Consider the following 6,994-nt stretch of genomic DNA (forward strand, 5'->3'; position numbering starts at 1 on the left):
GTACTAGTTCATGACCCGGGGGTTGGGGGCCCCTGCTCTAGGGGACACCTCCAGATCTTTTTGGGTCATAGGCAGAAGTTGGCCAGTGCCAGGGCTCATGGCTTAGCAGGGAGAACATGGATTGGGTTCCTGCTCACTCAACTCCTTAGCTAGAAACCTTTTTCTACAGGCAGCAACCTTGATCAGGTTATTGCAAAACTATATCAAGGAGTTCATGCTTTATTTTCGAGACAAAGGGAAACCATGCAGGATATTAAGCAGATGAAGTAGGTAGTCAGGATAGAATTTTAGGAGAATCTCTTTGGCTGAAGCACAGAAGATATGTTAGACTTCAAATTGGAGTTAAGGAGGGTGGTTAGGCTACCTCCTCAGTGGTCCAGGTGAGAGATGATGGTGACCTTACCTAAAGTAGTGTCATTTATTGGAGTCAATGCCATCATAAGTAATTAAGGGAAATTCAGCATCAGCCTTCAAGGAGCTGGGTAGGAATTATAGTCTTTCTTTTTCTTACCAAAAGTCTGCCTTTGTGAGAGACACCAATCACTGGACTTGCTGGACCATGATTTTGACTCAATGAGGAAATAGGTTCTATTGAGGTATAATTGATATTTTAAAAAATACAGATATCTAATGTATATAATTCAATGAATTTGGACATATATATAAACCATCAAAGTAACAAACATATCCATTACCTCCAGAAGGGTTCGTAACAGTAAATATTCCACAAAATAATAAGAGAATGAGAACAAGATTCTGTTTGCACCCTAACCTGGTCCAAATAAGTGTCTCCTATGTCCTTTAGTTGTACAATAACCTCCTCTGAACCTAATGGGGACATTTGTTTGTGACAATTTGTTCTGTTTTCCCTCCCACTGGAAACACTCTCACAAGGCAATTGAAGAATCTCATTCATTAGCCCCAAAAGCGACTGGAGCTTTTATGGTTGTACAATTGCACCAAGTTAAAGTTTTACAGGCCCGGCCTGGCCTAGCGTGGGTGCGATGTGAGCAGCTGGGCGGGGGTGTGATTAGTACAGAGAGTCAGACAGTAGAGGCATTAGCCACAATGCAGGCTTTGGTTGGTCTGTGTTATTATCTTCAATCACCAACTCAGGGGTGCTTGGAGGGCTGGAGCTTGAGCTGGAAAAACCACGAATGAACAAAATAATCATTCGCATTTTCTCTAGTTTTCTAACCATGTTAAAACATTTCTTTTCTTTCTAACCAAAGGAAAAATCCACGCCATAAAAGAATGAGGTGTCAGGAGAGGTGAATTCTATGCCCAGTATTTTCCCTTCTCAGGTATTGGGAAACTCGAGAAGATAGCCTTCTCTGGGCTGTCTCAAAATTCCTTTCAGACTTAAAAATCCCACGCTTCTATGAAATATTTGCATTTCGAAGTATAAGTACACAGTACGATCTCAACATATATCTGTAAAATTGGAGGAATGAGCACTATGTGTTGGCCCGGGGCTATTAATGGGAGACAGAGATAAATGAAAGAGGCATTGTCTTATTTGTTCACAGTCCGACAGAGAAGATGGTCATAGACCCAGGTGATAACTGGACACCATCTAGGCACTATCCCACAGGAATGTACAGGGAGCTATGGGATCACAGCGGTGGGGAAGGCAAGAAAGATAGACAGTTGAGTTGAATTTGAACAGAAGTTTGCCAGTTGTGCAGCAAAGACCATTCAAAGCAGTGGAAGTCAGATGAAGGCCCACTAATTGCTTTCCATAACTCAAACTAGACACTCGATGCTTTCATGCAAGAATGGCTCTCCTGGAACTGGCACTATAATTGTCTGATCGGTTGGTAGCAAAAGCGTTATATCCCATGGCCACATGCTACAGATGGCGGTGTTTGACCACTGGACTGCCTACCAAGGGTCAGCCAACCAAGTTCTGATTTCAGGCCACATGAGAACTGTAGAAGGAAAATAAAGAAATCACTGGAGAAAAGTGCAGGTGAACAGACAAGACCCAAGGTCCATGGAGCCAACATTTTCTTCCTGCTAGTGGTGCTGATGATTGTCTGCTGGGAGAAACTAGGTTCTTTCCATCAGCTTTTATGCCAGGAATGGACCTAACCCACCCTTCCCCTCCACACACACACACTTAACAATTAACAATTACTCTTCAGCTTCAGCTAAGTCTTGCCACTGTCCCTATTCTCATCAAGCAGAACACAGATGACAATCTGGCAGTGGATATCTGCATGGTATATGAAGTTTCCTAGAATAACAGTTTGCATTATTTTTTTAAAGCACCAGAACCCTCTTTCCATATTGAATTTTACTTAGAACAACAATGTATAAACAGCTATGGTCAAACTTTAACAACTACGATAGCATAAATATTTATCAGGTGTTTATAATGTCCCAGGTGCTGTGCTATGCACTTGCTACGCACCCCCTAATTTAATCTTTATAACAGTAAGATGATGTGGCGCTTCTAAGGTTGGAATTAAATTTTATCCTCTTTTTAGAGATGAGGAAGCACGGATTAAAGAGTTATAGCTAATACATGGCAAAGCTAGGGTCTGACCTGGGCAGTTTGCCCTCATTGTGGGGTCTTTATGCCACAGGAAGTCCTGCCTCAATGGTCCCAGTGGGACAGGGCTGCTGAGGCCAAGAGGAGCCATCCTGGAATCCACCCCATTTCCTTTTCTTCTATGGTAACAGGTGTATCTACGCTTCTCTATCCTCCTTCCCCCAGGTCAAGAGTTTGGATAATTTACCAGGTTGCTGTATAATATAGTCTGTGAAATCTGCCTTAGTTAGTCCTCCAAGATCTCTACCAGAGCCCATATTCTGCCACATTGGTTCAGTGTGAAAGGGATGCTTGTGGCTAAATAAGTCTTCAAAAATGGAACTAGATGCCAATCGTGCATATAAAAACAAACAAACAAACAAAAACCAGTTGTTATATGCTTCCATTTTTATGAAATGTCTAGAATAGGCTAATGTAGAGAGACAGAAAGTAGAGTAGTGGTTACCTAGGACTGGGGTGGTGGGGAAACACGGGGAGTGACTATGAGCAGGTTTCATTCTGGAGTGATGAAAATGTTCTAGGATTGACCGTGGCGAGGATTAACTCTGTGAATATCCTATAAACCAGTGAGCTATACAATTTAAATTGAGAATTGTGTTTTATGTGATTTTTAGCTCAATAAAGCTGTAAAATAAAACACCTAAACAAGCAAGCAAGCAGACAAAAAACATACAGCCTCTCTTGAAAAATTCATTCAATGTGTTAATCCATTAATTTATGAATTCATTTCACAGTATCTGCAGAATGCCATCTCTGGCTGGAGGATCTGCAGCACAGGGGGATACGAGGTGACAAGGACCATCATGACACAGCAGCAAGCAGCGTTTTGACTAATCAGGATGTGTGCAAGGAGAGAGGAGCCCCATAGCCCTTTGAGAAAGACCTGCCAGAGGAGATGCTATTGAGCCCGAACCCAGATTTCACCAGGTGGTCCAGCAGGGAAACTGCTAAGGTAGCCAAGATGGGGTGCAGGTGTTCTTGGTAGAGCTGGCAGCAAATGAAAACTTGGGGAAACAACAGCACAGAGCTTGTTTGGGGGTTTGTTTGCCTGGAAAACAGATTATGTGTGGAAAGACCAAGGAGAAGAGGACTGAATGACAAGCAGGAGCTAAATGACTCCATTCCTCACATCATTCATTCATCCATTCATTTCTTTATCGAGCATCACCTATGTGTCAGGCAGAGGTTAGGTTAGTGGTCTCAAGCCTGGCTTTTAGAATTGCCCGGAAAGCTTATAAAAACTGATACTTCAGTCTCACTCCTTGAATAACTGGTCTGAGGGTGCTTTGGACATCAGGAGTTTTCAAAACTCCTCAGGAAATTCTATTTGTAGTCAATGTAGAAAATGAGCAGGCTGTACGATGGAGACGGAGAAAAAGAGATTAAAGCAAAGATGGTCGTGACACTTAGGAGTTTACAATCAACAAATTTTTTTTCTGAGAGCCTACTAGGTGCGCTCTGGGATGAGAGTCCCAGCGCTCATGAAGGGTCAGACTGGTGGAAACAACAGAAAATAGGAAGTAAGCCGACAGAGGGGTCTCTCATTACAGCAGAGGATAAACGTGACAGAAATAGAGAAAGTGAACAGTTAATAATAACAAGGGAGAGAACAGTTCTCTATTTTGGCTGGTCAGGAAGGGTTCAAACGAAGGAGCTGACCTTGGAAGATCCATGGAAAGTATGTTTCAGGCGGTGGGCACATATGGTACGTGTGCGCATATGCGCGCGCTGTTGTTACCAGGGACAGGCTCATCATATTCAGACAACATTAGCAAAATGTAGTTCATTATGTGGGAGGGGGAGGGTCTTGAATGTGTTTACAGGTTGTGGTGTTTTATTCATCCTTTTATGCCCAGAATCAATGATGCTGAGTGCATACACTGGTTGTTTTATAAATGTAGACTGAATAAATGAACTAATGAAATCAGTAGAGAAGAAATGGAAAGATAGGAGGATGGTTCATAAAAGAATGCTCTAGAGGACACTGAGGAGAGGGAATCCACAGCACACGGAAAGAGGGGCACCTGTGCGATGGGAGGGAAGCGGTTGACACTGGAAATGTGTTTTCTGGTGCAGGGGCAGGAAGCACAGTTCCCTTCTAGTAGCTGCTGTGCGTTTTGGAAAGCGGAGGTGGTTTGCTGAAAGAAAGCCAGCTGGGAGTGGGCTCAGCGTTCTGAAGAGCTGGGAATAGTAACTTTGTGTAATTGCAGAGGTGGGCTGACCAGGGACACGTGTATGGAATCCAGTGGTGCTGGGCACCCAGCTGAGGCTGCAGATCACACAGAAATGGTGGTGCCAGTGTGTGATGATGTGTCGCTCTAGCAGACAACTACCTCTCGGGTGGGGGTTCTGCAGATGGGTACGGCAATGGTAGAACAAATAAGGACATGAACAAACTGAGGCAGAAGGAGAGAAAGATTGAAACGGATATTAAAGTCTAGTCTGTGACATGGAGGAAGTAATGTCGAGAAGGAGCTGACACACAGCCATTGGAAGGAACGAAGGACAAACTCTAATAATCAAAAGCCAAAAGTATGGTAGGAAGTAGGGAATGACAGAACTGGAAGAAAAAAAGGCATTCTCGTTACTCCATGGGAACACTGCACATATTAAATTACCTTAAGGTATAACAGCTACCTTTGATCGAACAGTTCTGTATGTTAGAAGAAAGGCAAAGGGTTTTGCCTATATAATTTTATTGAATCCTCATAGCATATCCCATAATTGCCATTTAACTGGAGAGTAAACTGAGGCAGAGTGAGGTTAAATGTATTATTCACATTTTTGTAGCTAGGAAGAATAAATTGCACTTGTCTGATGAAGCTAATGTGCACAATCCACCATTTGGGTCGACATGTGTATTTCTTCTTGTTGTAGAACAGCATCTGACTCCTGCATCCTTTTCTTCTGAGTTGATAACCCAGGGCCAGTTATATTAACCCATTGGGCACTGCAGGGTGAAATTCACATTAACTAGAGTGACACAGGAACCTGGTCAGAGTCCAAACCCACACCCTCCTCTCTAGACACAGCCTCCCACACCCTGTGCTCCTGGTTGCAGGAACTATTTTCAGTTTGCCCAAGGCACCAGGGCAGCTTTTGTACCTGGTGTTGTCTGGGTTGGTGATGTCCTTCTCTTGGCAGAGTCCTTCCAGTTCTTCCAGACTGACTGTGAGTATCGCCCTTTTCCCCTTCCCTAAGCTGAAAAAAAAAAAAAAAATGAGAATACCACCTAACACACCAGGCGGCCCTAGGGCGTCTCTGTAGACCTCCATCATACCTTTCCTCATTACACTGAAAGTTTGGGATGCTGACTCCGCTTTCAGGGTTCACTTGACGATCTCACATCCCAGTTCGCTTTTGTCTAGCATATCACCATCTGGAAGGAACTCCCCTCCCCCCCAAAAAATAGAGGAAAAGGCTCTGATGGTAGCTAGGGATGGACTCTGGTAGCAGCCTCAGGGAGCCCTGGCTTGTACTCATACCTCAGAGTGGCCATCCTCAGTCCCGTAGCATCCTTTTAGCATCCAGTAAAGGGAAAAATTTAGACAACAACAACAAAAAAAGTAGTTAGTAAATTCAAGATATGTGTGAGTATCAATAACCAAAACAGCTCTTATATTAAAACAATTTCTAACAGTCACGTTCATAATTCAAAAAATTAAAATAATTATAGCTGCTGTTACTTTCTATTATGTATTATCATTTTGTCATGCTATGTGTTTATGTGTTACCGTTTAGTGTGGCTGGGTGGTTTGTGCATGTGGACAGGATGCTGATCCAGAGGATCTAGACTTCACTTTCTGGTTGGGTGACTGGGTAAATATCTTATTTTTCTGGAGCTTCTGTTTATTATTTCTGCTTAAAATGGCAGTGATAGCAGAGCTCCCCCTCCCCCCGCCCAATGAGAGCATGATTGTGAAAAGCCCTTTGTAAACTGTAGCTTGCTCTAGGAAAAAAAAAAAAAAAAAAAAAAGGTGATATTATTCCTGAGAGAGCGTTAGAGGAATTTATACCGTATAGGCCTGCCTAGTTTAACCTGGATATGCTAATTCCGGGAACTCATCAACAACACAGCAGGAAATTTCTGCAGCAAAATCCTTTTGGAAACGGGAAAAGTCCCGCAGAATTAAGGAGAAATGGCAAATCAAACCTCCCAGGGACTCTCCTTGAAAGATTACGAGATGAAAAATTAACTTGGCACTGTTGGGGGTGGGAGCGCGGACCGCTGCCCTGGATGCCGCGTCTCAGCCTCCGGACACTTTCCTTCGCCAAAGCCATTTTAGTCAAAGGTCATGTGTGAGTCTTGTCAAAGGCCAGCTTCCAATGGAATCATTGTCCCCCGGGACAGCGGCCCCCTGATTACATCTGCATTGGAAAAATCCCCAAAGCAAACGGCCCAGTGCAAACAAGAGCAGCCCGGGGCAGCCGTCCAGG

General features: G+C 43.6%; 1 protein-coding gene across 1 annotated transcript in view; it reads left to right on the forward strand.

The window, feature by feature from the left end:
• The first annotated feature begins 6,575 nt into the window (after nucleotides 1-6,575).
• ENPP2 (ectonucleotide pyrophosphatase/phosphodiesterase 2) overlaps nucleotides 6,576-6,994 on the forward strand; it is a 96,998-nt gene continuing 96,579 nt past the window's right edge. The window contains exon 1 of the mRNA XM_025050163.1: nucleotides 6,576-6,994. This exon is cut by the window's right edge and continues 106 nt beyond it. The gene's annotated coding sequence lies outside the window, so the exon portion shown is untranslated.

This window comes from Pteropus alecto, unplaced genomic scaffold (genome assembly GCF_000325575.1).
Source record: "Pteropus alecto unplaced genomic scaffold, ASM32557v1 scaffold164, whole genome shotgun sequence".
In the NCBI taxonomy this organism is placed as follows: domain Eukaryota; kingdom Metazoa; phylum Chordata; class Mammalia; order Chiroptera; family Pteropodidae; genus Pteropus; species Pteropus alecto.